Source organism: Lissotriton helveticus, chromosome 11 (genome assembly GCF_964261635.1).
Source record: "Lissotriton helveticus chromosome 11, aLisHel1.1, whole genome shotgun sequence".
Lineage (NCBI taxonomy): Eukaryota > Metazoa > Chordata > Amphibia > Caudata > Salamandridae > Lissotriton > Lissotriton helveticus.
The window spans coordinates 909084140-909100113 of record NC_136072.1 but is presented as its reverse complement, the minus strand read 5'-3'; the positions used below and the strand labels follow the sequence as shown (position 1 = coordinate 909100113).

General features: G+C 46.0%; 1 protein-coding gene across 3 annotated transcripts in view; it reads left to right on the top strand.

The window, feature by feature from the left end:
* The first annotated feature begins 221 nt into the window (after window positions 1–221).
* LOC144792237 (serine dehydratase-like) overlaps window positions 222–15974 on the top strand; it is a 156399-nt gene continuing 140646 nt past the window's right edge. The window contains exon 1 of one of the 3 annotated variants that reach the window (XM_078667140.1): window positions 222–437. The gene's annotated coding sequence lies outside the window, so the exon portion shown is untranslated. Of the gene's footprint in view, window positions 462–15974 lie in introns of all 3 variants that reach the window. The other 2 variants (XM_078667141.1, XM_078667142.1) reach the window with 2 other exon arrangements.

The following is a 15974-nucleotide window of genomic DNA, read 5'->3' as shown; positions in this document are numbered from 1 at the left end:
TGCTGTTCTTATTCACACGCAGCGGCACCCCTTAAGTGCGCTGTATCAAACTCAAACGAATAAACAGCTGGGCATTTATAAAACTACTCATTTAGAGTTTTATGAACGTTTAATACGGTGGCTGGAAAGATTGAAAGGTTATAGGGTTAAAGATTAATAATTGTTCGCCGATTACGAAACTGCGAGGGAGCGGGCAAGTCGGATTGCTGACTTGCAATTTTATTATCAGATGCTGGCACAGTAAGTTTGCAGGCAGTAAATATCTGGAGACCTGCCTGAACTAGGAAAGATATATTTCAGGGAGCCGCCTGACTCTATGCAGACGTCAATGACAGACCGTCGAGAATCAGCGCGTGAAGAAGAATACCCCGGAGAGGGAAGTGAGGTGGTAATCTCGGAGAAGGAAGTGAAGTAAATACCACGGAGAGGAAAGTGAGGTAAGGAAGAGGCCCAAGAAGACGGCATCTTGGAAATGCCCCGACAAGAGCGCCCTTTACGAGGGCTTGCTTGCTTGCTTGCTCTAATTCTGGTCCGAGTTGGAAATTTTTTTGGTCTGCTGATATGCACGAGCTCTCTCTATTTTCAAATGTATGTACATTGCTGCTGACGTCAACGTTGTCTGAGGCAGACATTGGCTGCATCCTGAATCATTGTCTCCCTGAAAGGAGAAAGCTGAATCCTATTCCGATTCGCACTAAGTTACATTTGGTATAGTGGGCGAGCCAACAAGTTAACATGGGGAGCCGAGTTAAGGGGTCGGGCTTGTCGCTTAGAGCCCGTGATTGAGCTGAGCCCTGAAAATGTTTGCTAAGTAAATCATCAAAATCAGGTAAAATATGATAAAGTCTCTTCAAGATTCAATAAGGCGTATTTCTTTAACCCATGGACGCTTTGAAATTGATATGTCACATTATAACATTGCACTGAGGAGTACTTATTAAAAGTTATAGTTTTTAAACAAGAATCATTAGTGAACTAAGAAGCAAGACAGTTCCCATGTGAACCCTGTACTGGCCTAGATTATTATGGAGCAACATTATAGTCTATTAAATCAAACATAATGTTTTTGTACAACTGTTATTCTGTACTCACATAAGTAGTTTCATACGTGATAACAAATAAAAAAGAGTTTAGGTGAAATAAAATATTTTCCCAAGAGATCACACAGTTTAAGGGGGAAGGCCACGATTTATCTAGGTTTTCTGGTTCACTTTGTACAAATCAGCCACTAAATGGATATCTATTTGTTTTCCTTTTTTGGGTTAACGGTTGGTTTTTACCACTTTGTGCATTTTTTCAGCCGTTTCTATTTAGAGCAAACCCAACCTGCAGCGCATTTCAAGAGCACCAGTTACATTACACATAGTCGCATTCATTAATTATTGGCACAGGGAGTTTAAGTAATTTGCCCAGAATCACAGGATGTTGAGCCAACCCCAAGACTCAAACCTGGTTCCCCCATTCTAAAGTCGGCAGCTATGGCTGTAACACCATACCCTGTGTAGCGTAAAAGTGTCAGGCAGCCACACGAAAGCTCGGCTCGTTTTTGGACTCAAGGTTGTATGACCTCAAGCTGAGCCAGAGCCTGGATTAAGACTCAAGCCTGGCTAGAGCTGTCGGTGGCTCATCCACCTCTAATTAGGTGGTGGCTCAACCACCTCTAATTAGGTGGTACGTATAGTAATACGTATTGATAAATCGAGTGGGAGTAATTATGGGGCTAAAATCCCCTTCAACTTCCAATGAGCACTCGTACTTCGGTGTTAGTTACATTTTAGTTTTCGTAAAGGTCCTACCCAATAAAATAATACACTCACCTGTAAAGATCAGACCTGTACTACTAGAACATGGGTAGAACCATTGACAGGAAGTATTCTCATTGATCCCAATCTGAATTGCTCCAGCCTGGAACCCTCAATTGCCAGTCAGTATCTTCATTGGCCTTCAAATTCCATTGCCAAGTGATTTTCGCATTGCCCAAGTGTGCAAAACATGATTACCAGCCCGTATTAGCTTTGCCCTCAGGATGCAAAGAACCAATGCCATTTATTACATTATTGCTTCTGGTTTGTAAAGCACCATTGCCACTCCTGGCCCCTCTTTTCCCATATGAAAACAAAACCATTAATAGTTAGTATTATCATTGCCTAGTATTTAAAGCTCAATCGCAAGCCAATACCAACATTACTCCAGCAAATCACTGGTTCCAAACTAGCACTCTTCGTCCCGTACGAAAAGCACTATTTTTAGTGAATATACTTACTGTGTCCAGTAAGCAAAGACCCTGTATCAGTCAGTAATTATATTACATTCAGTATGCAATGCACCACTGCATTGTCAGTATCATTTCCTAAGTAAGAACATCACAACTGACACACTGACAGCCAGAATCCTCTATGTAGAGCGCCTTTGCCTATCTTTATCCTCTTTCCTTTTAGTATGCAAAGCATTATTGCCATGCCGTTTCCACATCATCCTTTGTTTCCATGCAATTTCTCTCCCACATGCTGGATTTACATGGCATGCTGGTGGCAATACACACATTTAATGCATCTGCATTGGTTAATCCGAGCCACCCTCTAGGGCCTACGGATGTAGGTAGGGTTGGGTGCCAGGAGGCTGGGCTCACTAGCTCTGAGAGCAAGCTGCATGCTAAGGTACATCTAGTGAATGGAAGCCCACATGCTGCTCCTTCCTTAGCTACTAACCTGAAGTGCGTGGTTTAGGGTGCACTAGAGTGGAGACTCCGGATCCAACATGTGCATCCTGGCATCCAAGAGTGATGTAGAGACAGCACCATTTCACTAGCTGCTTATTATTCTAGCCAGTTCTTAATCTGTAAAAGAATAAGTGCCAGGGCCCAAAGTTTTGCTCAGAAGCCTGCGGTTGGTGCTATTGAAGGTCGGGGTACTGAATACCAGAGCTACGTTGGGCTGGACAGGTCGTTTATTCTACCAGACATTTCCTAGGTGGGCTGGAGCCCTTGGAGGCCATCTATAACAAGCATTTACAATGCAATGGTCTCGGCATTGTTAATGTTAGAGCAATTGGCATTGCTCATGACATTATTATTATTAATGTTTTTTTTTCTCCAAAACATAAATAAATGGCATTGTCATTTACAATGCCAATAGCTTAATCGCTCGCAAATGCGAGACTTATTGCATTTACACCCACAGACAGAGCCACACACACAAAGCCACCCATACAGTCATTCATATAGAGTAACCCCCACACACACAGAGCCACCCACACAGTGGAGCAGGACAGGGGGGAGAACATGAGATCAAGTCAGGAGAAGAGGGATCTGAGGACATGGCAACATCGGGGCAGATGGGGAGGGATCTTAGGGGCAGTTTACCAGGGGAGAGGACAGTGAAAAGCAGACATGGGTCAGGAGTGGAGAAGGCATGGTAGCAGTGGGGTAGAATAGAAGAGGCAGAAGAAAATGGAGGAAGAAGGGGAGGGGTAAGGGAGTAGGAGGAGGAGGAAGAGGAGAGGGAGAAGGAGAAGAGGAGTGCGGAGATGAGAGGAGAGGAGCAGTTTTTAGGAGGTATTATGACAGTGGAGCAGGGCAGCAGGAGGAGGTGGTACGGGCAAACAATCGGGGGTGGTAAAGCAGGGAAGGAGAGAGCGGAGGACATGGAAAGGGTGGCTAATGGGGAGGTGGAAATGAAGTGGGCGGTCAATGGAACACAAACAACTATTTAAATGGGTGCAAGCATCCTTCTGAGATCACTGCAAGGCACATACCAGCGTGCGCGAATGACATGCATTAGTCAAGCGCCAAGAGGGCATTGAGCGCTATAACAATGGGCAGTTTTGTCAGTGTCAGAACTCACTTGCATTGTGTACTCTTGTCAATATTAGGATGTGATTTTGGACTACAATTTTTCATCAGGGAGATGGTGCACCGACCCTGGAGACCTCTGAAGTTTGAGTGCTCTGTGTTCTCAGTGGAGCGCTTATTATTATTATTATTATTATTATTATATAAAATTTATAACGCGCTCAGTTACCCAGGGGCATCCCGGCGCTGTAAGGAACGAAAAGGGAAAGCTCAAACTCAGTCACTACACCGGAAACAAATGAGTCTTCAGGAGTTTCCTAAAGTGCAGAATATTGGGCTCTGACCGAATCTTAAAGGGCAAGGAGTTCCACAGTGCCGCCACTTGCACTGAAAAACGCCGGCCCCCAGAGCGAGCTCTTTTTACTCTGGCTGACTGCAGAAGATGTCTTTGGTCCGAACGCAGTGGGCGTGTGGGCTTGTAGGGGCGTGCCATAATGGACAGGATAGAGGGGCCCCTACCATGCAAGATTTTATGAGCCGTGCATAACGCTTTGAATTTCACCCGCTCTTTAACGGGGAGCCAGTGAAGCGTTTTCAGGGCCGGGGCAGCTGAGTGTCTTCTAGGAACCTCCATCAGCACTCTAGCGGCTGCATTCTGCACCTGTTGAAGGATTTTAAAAGTCGCTTCGGGAGCACCGAGAAACAGCGCATTCCCGTAGTCAAGCCTCGACAAGATTAAACCACGAATCAAGAGCTTCCTAGATGGATTAGGGAGCAGTGGTAGCACCTTGCGAGCTGACCGTAACAGACCAAAACACACCCCCGCGGTCTTCCTGGCGTGCGTCCTGAAGGACAGATCTTCCTCCAACCAAACTCCCAAGCTCTTGATCTCCTTCTTGGGAGATGGTGGGTCACCCAGAGACCGGGGCCAACAGCTAGCGATGAGTGAGGGACTAGATTTGCCCAGCAGCATAAGCTCAGTTTTCTCTCCGTTGAGCTTAAGGGCAGAGTGGGACATCCAACGATGGACATTAGCAAGGCAGTCATAAAGAACTTCAGGTTGTTCCGTCAGCTGGGTGAGGCCTACAACCAGCTGAGTATCATCAGCATAGCTGATGATCTTCACTCCTGAAGGGGAGACCACTCTTTCAAGAGGAGTCATATAAATATTAAATAAGGTAGGGCTCAAAGACGAGCCCTGAGGGACTCCACATTGAAGAGGGAACAAGGTCGACTGCTCTGCCCCTTCCCAGACTTGATAGAAGCGGTTGGAGAGGAAGGATTCGAGCCATTTCAAGGCCATCCCTGTCACACCCACCTCTGACAGACGTTGGAGGAGCACCTGGTGACTTACGGTGTCAAAGGCAGCACTCAAGTCCAGGAGGATCACTGCCACTGACCCCCCTGTATCAAGAATGCTCCTTGCTTCCTCCACCACTGCCAATAAGGCTGTGTCCGTCCCCTGACCAGGGCGAAAGCCCGTCTGGGAGTCTCCCAGCAGATGATGGGATTCTAGATGATAAGAGAGCTGGCGGTTAACCATCTTTTCTGCGACTTTTGAGAAGCCGGGCAAAAGTGAAATAGGTCTGAAATTGGCCAAATTTGAGGAGTCCAATCCTGTTTTTTTCAGTAGTGCTTTGACAACTGCCTTTTTCCATCTCTGAGGCACCATGCCCTGGGAGAGTGAAAGGTTAATGAGGTCAGTAAGCGGAGTGGACAAAGTGTTTGCCAGGGAAATCTCTCAGCACCCTCCGGTGGTGGAGCGGACTTCTCCGCCTGCGCTTAATTTTGACGAGCTGTTGAGGGCAGCCCTTAAATTTTGCACACCTCTGACCTAAAGCAGGGCCTGCTCTCATTGCAGTCCCTGCAGTGCAGTGCAGTGGCATAATTAAAGGCTTTCTCATGTCCTGAAAAGGCCTCTCCGATTCGGAAAGATGTCTCTGCGAGGCGAGCACTTGCTGCTGGCATCAGGAGCGACCTGCAGGTTAGAATAAGTTAGCGGCTGGCAGGGCCAACCCAGCCTTTCATCCTCCCAAACAGGGAAGGATTAAAATGGACAGCAGTAATAGTTATTTATTTAAATCAACGACACATGGATAAGGGGCGTGGGGGCGAGGAGGAGAGGGCCCACGCAGAACACCGACATTGCGCATAAACTCAGACGATTCCCGAGCGGCTGGAATTCTCCAAAAAAGTTCCTCCTCCCTCCTCCTTCACCAACACAAGGGGGAAGCAGATCAGCCGCTGTGACTCGAGCCTACCAGCACCTCGGGGGTATGCATGCAGCGCCACTGCATGAAGCCGGGGTAGGCCTAGCAAGAGGCCCAAGGGAGCAATCCCGCCGTCACATGCGGCACGAGCACCACTCTCACCTCGAAGGAGCGCGTGGCCACTGCACACAGTCATTCATCGCTGGGGGCCCACAGAGAACCCCAGCAGCAACACTCCCTCGTCGCCAATGTTGTGTCGGCGACTCTGGGGCATAAGGAGTGCCGACCAGGGTGCAGGTATTCAATCAATCAATCAATTGTGTTTTATCTTTGCATACTGCAAAGCCTTGTAGAAAGGGTGACATGGAGACTCTGGCCTTACTGGTGTGGGGTTCTAGCGCAGGGGCTGAGCAATAGCCACATTAAATATATGTTCGTAGCCGCCTGTAAGCACAGCTGCCACGAGCTGCGCGCCCTCTGCCCTGCGGCTCCGCCTTCCACCCATGGACAGACACAGGGGCTGGGGCCTAAGACTGCCCGGGCTCTGCAGCTGCCTCTCTGGGGCCGTCAGGGCCATTTCCTGGATCTGAGAAAGAGTTTGCCGAGCTGTTGCTTAGGTTGAGATTTCGACAGCGTTCGGAGGTGAGCAGAGAGAGGGTTAGCGGGGTGGGAGTGTGGGTACATAGGGTTATCCAGAAAACAGAAGTATAAGATAGCATAGATTGACAAAGCTGTGCAGAATGCGCTTTTGCCAAAAGATGGCCACAAGATGCAAGTGAACACTGATGCCACAGAGGTTACATAATAAAAGCATTACAACTATTATAAAACTTTTCTGCACCCCTATACAACTTTGTATTTCTCGTTTTTTTTAATTAACAGACAATAGCATCATGTCTTTGGTATGGCTCGCTGCGTTAAAACGCTCAGTGTTGAAATATGTGATAAAAAGCAGGCCACGGCTTTAAACGCTGGCAATGTCAACTCGCCCTTCTATTCTTCTGAGGTTGCTAAACTGAGAACCATCTGAGGGGGTAACAGCAACACCTGATGGTTTAGCTATTACAAACAGAATATGTGGTGTGCAGTGCTAAACATAAATGCTATTTATTACATATCCCGCATTTTTCTGAAAAGAAATTGGCTTGTGTGTGGAAAGATACTACATTTGAACGACTCACCCAGTGTTCACTCCATCTGAAATGTTTATATAGTTTGCCCATGATCCTTTACAAAGCAGCAAACATTACCGAAAGCAGCGGATTTAGAGCCATCTGTGAAGAGGAGACCGGAAGTCTGGTTTTCCCATAGTAGGTAAGATAATTTGTACTGCTGAAATTGAGATAACTACTACATGCTTGCAAGAAGACACACTGCTTGTTGTGTAGTGACTGCACTTTTTGATTCCCACTGGCTACCGCGCAGCCCTCTTCACTTCAAGAGACTTCTTGCACACTGGAATAGGTGGCGGGTGCTGCCAGCCTGGACTGATGTACTTTGCAAAGCATGCGAGGAGGGGGGAGTGAAGGCACCCTTGGAATGGCTGTGTGCAGCCCAGCCCGCTCAGCGAAGCTTTTATCAGCGCCGCGCGCTGGTATGCAGACTCCCCCTGCATTCCAGAGAGGGAGAGGCGCGCGACGTGATCCGCTCTGCATTGCCAGGCTGTGGAGACAAGACCTGGCCGCGCGCACAACGTTATCCTATGGGGAAACGCTGCGCGCTGCCAGGTCTTGTCTCACTTCGGCGTTCTCAGACTGCTGAGACGCTAACTATAGTTCTCTGGCCAGAATGCGCTTTCAGCGCGTTACTAGCCAAGACCTAAAAAAAGCAGTGCCACTCCTCAGTCACTTCCCCCCAGATTAATTGAAGAAGGTGCAGCGAGGCTTCAAAAGAGGGAAAATAAGAGAGAGAGATGGAGAGGGGAGGCAGAGAGTTGTCAGAGAGGCAGAAGAAACAGAGAGGAGAGAATGAGAAAGAGAAAGACTGGATGGATGGAAAGAGAGAGAGAGAGTGCAAGAAGACAAATCGAGCGGGACTGGTTTGAGCATATTTGCCAGGGTGCTTTTGCTTTCCTAGTCCGGCCCTGAGGTTGCAGAGTCTTGATTCAATATCATGTCTGTCATCCACCACCATGGATTTTCTGCCTCGCTATCTCACTCTTGAAGGTTCTTTTTCATCTCTGCTTTCGCCCTTTGTCACTGTATTTCCATGTTTCTCTTCCTCCTGCTTTCATCCTATTGTGTTTTTCTCTCTCTTGCTTTCGTTCCTAGGATGTTGAGGAATTATAAGTACTAGTCCCCAAAAATGAGTGCAGGTAAGCCCCACTTATAACCACTGGCTTAAACTAAATACAGATTCTAGTTCACATTTGTAAGAGGCAAATTGTGAAACAGTACTGTTGGAAAGTACTCCTTTTTCATATGGCCAGCCCTACTTCTCACCTGGTACATTGCGTGATTTTGACTAGAAGTGCACAGGGCTCCTGCTAATCAGGTTCCCAGTGCCAGATCTCTTTTCCAAAACTGTACAATTTTTTCCCCAATTAGCAATATCTTTAGCACCCTCTGTAAATCCCTAGTAAGTGGTACCTCTGGTACCTAGGGCCTGGGGTACTAAAGAGGTTCACCTGAGGGATGCAGCATGAACTGTGCCACTCCAAGTGCCCCCTACCAAACTCATACAGGGCTGCCACCAGAGGCTGCATGTTTTAGTGAAAGCGCCACATGACACATATCCCTGTGTGTCATGTCCCCTAACACTGCAAGTAGTATTTGTAAGTCATCCCTACTGCAGGGCTTGCAGCCCAAGGCAGGGTGCTTAACATTAGGTGTGAGGGCATACCTGCCTGAGCAGATATGCCCCTGTGCTGGTCAGTTTTATTGCTGCCAGTACAAGTGAACATGGAAGCCATTTCAGAACATGTGCTGGACACTGGTTAAAACGAGTTCTCCAGCTACGTGATGGCTTCACTGAAAATAGGGATGTTTGGTATCAACCATCTCGTATTCACACCCCCATCCTGATTCCAGGGATGGATTTGTGAATACATGCACACAGAGGGCACCTTGTAGGTGCACCCTGAAAATCTGGTCTCTGCCAGCCTGCCACCCAAGACAGATTTTAGACCTCCCAAGGTGAGGGCCTTTGCTCTCGGGAGGTCAGAAACAAAGTCTTCATGGGAAGAGGGTGTTCACACGCCCTCTCTCAGGATGACCTGCTGATTAGCACTCCTAGGCTGGTGCTTCAAAGAAGCTCCCACCTTTGAAATGCGATCTGGTTCCTCTCACAGAATAGGAGACGACCCCTCCTTTGCCCAGAGCTCTTTGGCACCTGAATAGGTCAGAAAGTATCTAGTCAGGTAGGCTTGCCCACCCCCAGGGTGGTACCACCCATAAGGTGGCCTAACCTGATGTGGGCAGAACTTTTCAGAAGAGGCTATCTTTGTGATGGCACACGTGGGAACTCTGGGACAGGGTTCTGCCCACAAGAAGTGGTCATATAAGGGGTGTAGTGACCCCAAGGGTAAGTAGCCCATTGGCTACTAACCTACACATCCCTAATGCCACTAAATTCAGAATTAAGGATACCCTCTGACACCAGGAATTTAGATCCTGCTGGCCTGAAGAAAGAAGATGGATGTGAAGAGTTGCACACGAAGAATAGAAGAACCAGCAACTGACTTAGCAACAACACTGGTGGCCTGCCTGCTGACTTTGCCAACTGTGCCAAACGTCGACTTGTCCTGCAGCTGCTGAGATCCCAAAGCCCGGGAGACCTGCCAGTACATCGTCCAGGATCTAAGACCGCCCGATGGGCAATGGAACTGTCCCCTGAAAACAGAACCGAAGAACCGCCAGGACTCCGGAACTGCCAAAACCCGATGTCGTCAAGCACCACTGCACCAGAGCCCATGTCAAAGTCGGCCCACAGTGTCAGCATGGTCCCCAATCCCTCCAGGTACTGATTCCACTGTGATGATCCTTCTCATGAATTCCCCATTGTCACCTGCGCCTCTGAGTGCAGGCCCCCTCCACTGCGAATGTTGCCGGACGGAGAAACCCGACACCCCAAAGATCCTCGGCACCCGGACACCCTGTCCCGAGGAGAAGAGGACCAAATGTGTCCCCACGTCCCCCAACATAGCAAGACCCAATGCCACTCGTGGGCTTCACCGGAATGACCTCTCAGTTCACCCCTGCAGCCTCTTTGCATCCGGATCAATATCCATGGGTTTGCAATGGTTTAGAGTAGAGTGGACTGGATGAGAGTTGAAGGGTGTGAAGTGGAGTGGAGTAGAGTGTTGTAGAGGAGAGTGAAGTGGCATAGAGTGTCACAGAGGGAGTAGAGTGGCATAGAATGGAGGGGCATAGAGTGGAGTAGAGTGTCATGAAGTGGCATAGAGTGTAGTAGAGTAGAGTAGAGTGGAGTAGAGTTGAGTGGTGTAGAGTGGAGTAAAGTAGCATGGAAAGGGTGTAGAGGGACTTGCGTAGAGTTGAGTGGCATAGACTGGAGTGGGGTGTCATAGAGTGTTGTCATTGGAGAGTTGTGGAGTGGAGTGTTGAGTGCAGTGTCGTCAAGTGGAGAGTCATTGAGTGTTGCAAAGTGGAGTGTCATAGAGTAGAGTGGAGTAGACTGTTGTAGAGTAGAGTGGCATAGAGTTGAGTAGAGTGTTGTGGAGCAGCATAGAGTGTTGTAGAGTGAAGTGGCATAGATTGGCGTCATAGAGTACAGTAGTGTGTCTTAAGGTACAGTGGAGTTAAGTGGTGTGGAGTGGCATACTGGGAGTTGCATAGAGTGAAGTAGAGTGTCTTTCAGTGGCATGGAGTGGAGTACAGCAGAGTGTTGTTGAGAAAAGTGTCGTAGAGTGGAGTGTCATATAGTGAAGCGTCATCGTTGGAGTGTTGCCGAGTGGAGTGTCATTGAGTGAAGTGTCGTCGAGTGTCATAGAGTGGACTGTCGTAGAGTAGAGTGGAGTGGCATAGAGTGGAGTAGATTGTTTAAATGTAGAGTGGTGTACAGTGGAATTGAGTGTCATAGAGTGGAGTGGCATAGAGTGGAATTGTGGAGTAAAATAGTGTGTCAGAGTGCAGTGGAAGTGGCATGGAGAGGCATAGTCAGAGTTGCGTAGAGTGTCAAACAGTGTCATAGATTGGCATGAAGTTGAGTAGAATGTTGTTGAGTGTAGATGCGAAGAGTATCATAAAGTGGAGTAAAGTGTCAAAGATTTGAGTGGCATAGAGTGTAGTGTTGTAGAGTGGAGTGTAATAGAGTGGAGTACGGTGTCGTAGAGCGGAGTGGGATAGAGTGTTGTTTCATAGAGTGGTATGGCATAGACTGGAGTAGAGTGGAGTGGCATAGTGGCAGAAGGGCGTAGAGCGGAAGCATGAAGAGTGATCGGCTTGTAGGGGGAACAGCCATAACAATGCGGGGATTACCCCGCACTGCCATTACAACGCAGGGATTACAGCGAAAGTTGTTACAACGACTTTCGCTGGAGGGCGCTGTTGGATAGGGAATAGTTTAATTTTCTATCCAACACCTTCCCTACTGTCAACGTGGGCTGGAGTTGGAATAGAAAATTAAACTATTCCACTATCCAGCGCCCTCCAGTGAAAGTCGTTGTAACGACTTTCGTTGTAAACCCCGCGTTGTAATGGCATGCGGGGTAAAAGCCTACGTTGTATTGACATACAACCGCTTGTAGAGTGGCACAAAGTGGCGAGGCATAGAGCAGAGTGGTGTGACGTAGAGAGGAGTGTAGTGTTGTAGAGTGGAGCGGCATGTCATGGAGTAGAGTATTGTAGAATGAAGTAAAATGGTGTAGAGTAGCATAGAGTGGAGGAGCATTGACTGGAGGAGATTATTGTAGAGTGGAGTATTGTAGAGTGTTGTGGGATGGAGTAGCAAAGTGTGGAGTATGCATGGTGTGGTAGTGCACTACAGACAACACATTTTCAATTGAAATGACCATTACATTTGCAGAGACATCCAGTTTTACTGATAAAAGTATAATCACACAAACAATAACAAGTGGAAATGTCTTCACCCAGTGTGGTGATATGTTTTGATCATAGTAAAACATTTGTTTCCACCACACTTCAGGATTACAAAAAAAAGTGTTTCATCTATGCTTTCTAATTCTGCTATATTTTGGAATATATAAATAGTTTATTTACAGACATTTAAATGTGGTTGTGTGCTAGAAAAAAGCCTTTGCTTTCACAGCAAGATTGTCACAAAAATCCTCTCATTTTGAAGTCAGAGAAAGGAAAGTAAACACCAAGCTCTCTCACAAGAGCCTGACATTGGACCTCTGTCTTTGAATGCAGAGCAAATATGACAAGATAAGAACAAAATTTAAAGGTCTATTCACAGAAATCGAGCACTCGTGGAAGAATACAGTACAACAGAGGGGGACAAACTCACGATGGAGAGTCTAAAACCAGCAAATAGAAAAGCTATTGGTAAGCAATGGATGGAACGCTTTTCCTAGGAAGGTTTCTGAATTTCCCCAAGATGTCCTTAACAAATCAAACAGCTGTGCTTTCTGGCAGGGTTCCGCCTAAAAAGGAATACACCACACACCCGTTTTTTTCTTGAAACAAATGCAGTTTACCTGTAAATGATAACTTCTTTACTCATCCCTCTCACCTTTTTGCCAACTTGCCTGATTCACCCCACCCCTTTTCCTGCTACCTCCTCTGTCTGAAAATTCCTTGTATAAACTTGTAATCTTCCTGATTCAATTAGATTACCTCTTTTCCTTCTACTTCCTTTGACTGGCCTCTACTTTTTCACCATCCCAACATTCCTGATTGTTCCCATCTTAGGTTCCTCAGATGTACCTGTAAAATGTTGATATTTAATTATATATGTTAAAAAATCTTTACAATTGATATCTTGATTGAAAACTTGTAATAATTCGTGTAGAAACTGTGTTTCTTTCACTCTATCTCCTTTTGCCATATTCACGTTCATTTGCACTTTAATGACGACTCATTTCAATCTACACCACTCTGACGCACTTTGGGGAATGGTTCACGGTTTATGAAACTGTTAAATTATTTCCACTTTGTAACTCCAGATGCAATGAAAGTCCTCACCAGTGCCATTTAGCTGCACCCCTCCAGCCTGAACAAGATCGCACAGAAACACTGAAGTAGCCCAAGCTACAACCCAACAGAAAACAAAATGACACAAACACGACATTCTGAGCAGCTCACACAGTATATAAGGAGCCTTCCAAAAGAGGGCCGTTATGGCCATTTCCGGACTTTTACACCAAGTTAATGATACAATTTCTTGTATAGAACAACTAAGCTTTGATTGAAAAAGGAATGTTAATTAATCGTCTACCGAACGTGAAAAGGCTGATTTAGGGGTTGCGTAAGTGCGAGTTTGAACACCAAAATTTGTGTTTGGTGAACTTGGAATTGGGGGGATTCGAGGTTTATCCAGGGCAATTGCAGAGCTACAGTTGTGAGTTTCACTAAGCCAGGTGCACAGGGGCGTGATTCGGGGGGGGGGGGGGGGGGGGGTAGTTAGGGGCTTCCCACCAACCTCCCAGGGGCCACCACCATTGAAAGGTGGGGGCGCATTCAGCCCAAGGCCAATGAATATCTGTAAGATATGGGAGACCAAGGGGCGTTCTGCAGGAGGGTCCCATCATTTAGCGTTACACCACTGCAGGTGAAGGGTAACAGCCTAGCCACAGCGTGACCTGTTTAGGGCCCGGATGTCTTCCTGAGCAAGGAAGGATGTGCGTAGAAAACTCTTGCTTAAAAACGGATCCTTCCTTTTTGAGGCTCCAAGCATAATCTGTACCCCAAAAAACATTGCCTAGGTTCCACCATTGTTGCTGCTGACTGTAATGCAACTAATTTGGGGTCTGTGCACAGCATCTGGCAACATCTTTGCCTTAAAAAGAAACAGGTGGCTATTTAGATTTCTGCACCTCTTCATCTTACTGTCTCTTGGTGTGAACGTACAGCACAGGGGTATAGGCATGGGGAAAGTGGGACCCCCCCAGGAACGAGAAGTTTCTCTCTAGCTCACTTATGTGTATTTCTGTATCACAATATTTAATGTATAATTCAATATTATTCTGTAACATGCTTTGAATTAGCAGAAAATGTGTACTAAAATTAAAAGTTGGTCCAAAAAGAGGCACACAAAATATTTCTTGCCTGTGTCCCCAAAACTCCTAATTTGATACTGTACAGCATACTGCTGCCACTGTGGATACATTTGTGCCACATTAGCGCCTGTTAGCAAATGAACCACCAAAATACCGGTCACCAAATACTGAGGAATGGTATGAAACCGCGGCAAAACATTGCTAGACAGTGTTGCAAACAGGAGTACATAATACATGCCTCTACGTCATAGTTTTCACAAACCTAAAGGCCGTACAGCTAGGTAGCAACGAGCCTTTCTGCAACTGTTTTAAGATAAAATCTCAATGCAACAAATGTTGTGCTACAAAAATTTCGAACTCAAAATGAACAGGAGCTACTGTAAAAACCAAACAGCAATCCCGGGTAATGAATTTGCAATAGATAACAATAGTTCAATGTGTTATGAACCAAGATACATTATATCAAACATAACTATGAAATAAATACCGTAGTTAACGATGCAATACATGCCACAATTTTCAGTAAAAAGTAAACGCCTGGCAGAGATTTTCATTATATAAAGCAGATCACTTTAATTCTCAGCAAACCGTTGTGCAAAAAGCGTTTGAGGCTGTTGTGCTCAAATGGTGATAGAATAAAAAAGTAACAAAACTTGCATCCATAGGAATGAGGCAAACAAACAAGGGTTTGTGATTTGATCTTGGAAGCATGCAGGTGCCAGCTGCGGCCCCGGCTGGGAGTAAACTTGAAGTTGGGGTAAAAGGAACTTGTTTTGTGAGGCACTAAATGTGTTCAATGGCACCAGATGAACTCTACCCTAGTTCTTCAGACTCATGCTTCCCCTTTCAGAGGGGGTCAAAGGTCGCGTTGCTCTGTGGAGGCGGACCTCCACCCCCTGCAGCCACTGTAATCTACCAGCTGTGAAACAAAAACAGATGTTCTTTTCAGTCTTTGGGACTGTGAGAAATAACTGTACATGTGTAGTGTACCTGAGATAATTTTAGGATATGAAGTGTGTTATTTGTAAGAGGTGGGTTGAGAGCAAAAAACATATCGGAACCACCTTAAAATGTAATCCTGAGTGAATTTGCAATTTGTATATATATATATAATTCTAACCACTAGTATCTGTAGTAGACCTTTGTATTTTGTATTTACTAGCACTCCTATGTGATCCTAGAGTTTATCTGTTTGTATCTCTCCCTTGAGTGACTTTACAACTTGTACATTTGCTACTTTTTCTGTTTGTATCTCTTATGTAACTCATGTAATCCAAAGTCCTTATGTAACGCCACTGGTTCTTTTGTAAAGTGCTCTGACACCTTCGGGTAATGTTCGCACTATATAAAATCGTATTAAGTAAAAAAAATTTTTAAAAAATAAACCTCTCACTGGTGTGAGCCATTTAAACTGGTTACATCATCAGTATTGATAACTTTATTAGCCACAAGCCCTTCGGGACATTCTGTTCACTTTTTCATTTTTGAATTATATGCACTTGTTGCTGTCTTGTATGTTGACCCGTAGATTCACGATCTTGTACTTATTGTTTGGAACCATCACTCGATTCATTGTCTGAAGCACTGTAGGTTTATTCTTCGACACACCCTGCTCACCCCATCTTAGTTGGTACCATAAGATTTACTTTTTTATCATTTGTCGATCGCTTTAACTTAGTCTTTACCCGGGACTAATACACTCTGTACCTTTAAGAATCCAACTCCACCCGTCTATGTAACCTCCCTCTTAAACACTTCCGGGGTTTAACCTGATCTAATGCCGGTACGAGAACCGAGGCACCCTTGAAACGAAACTCGTTTGCATGTTAACGGTAAG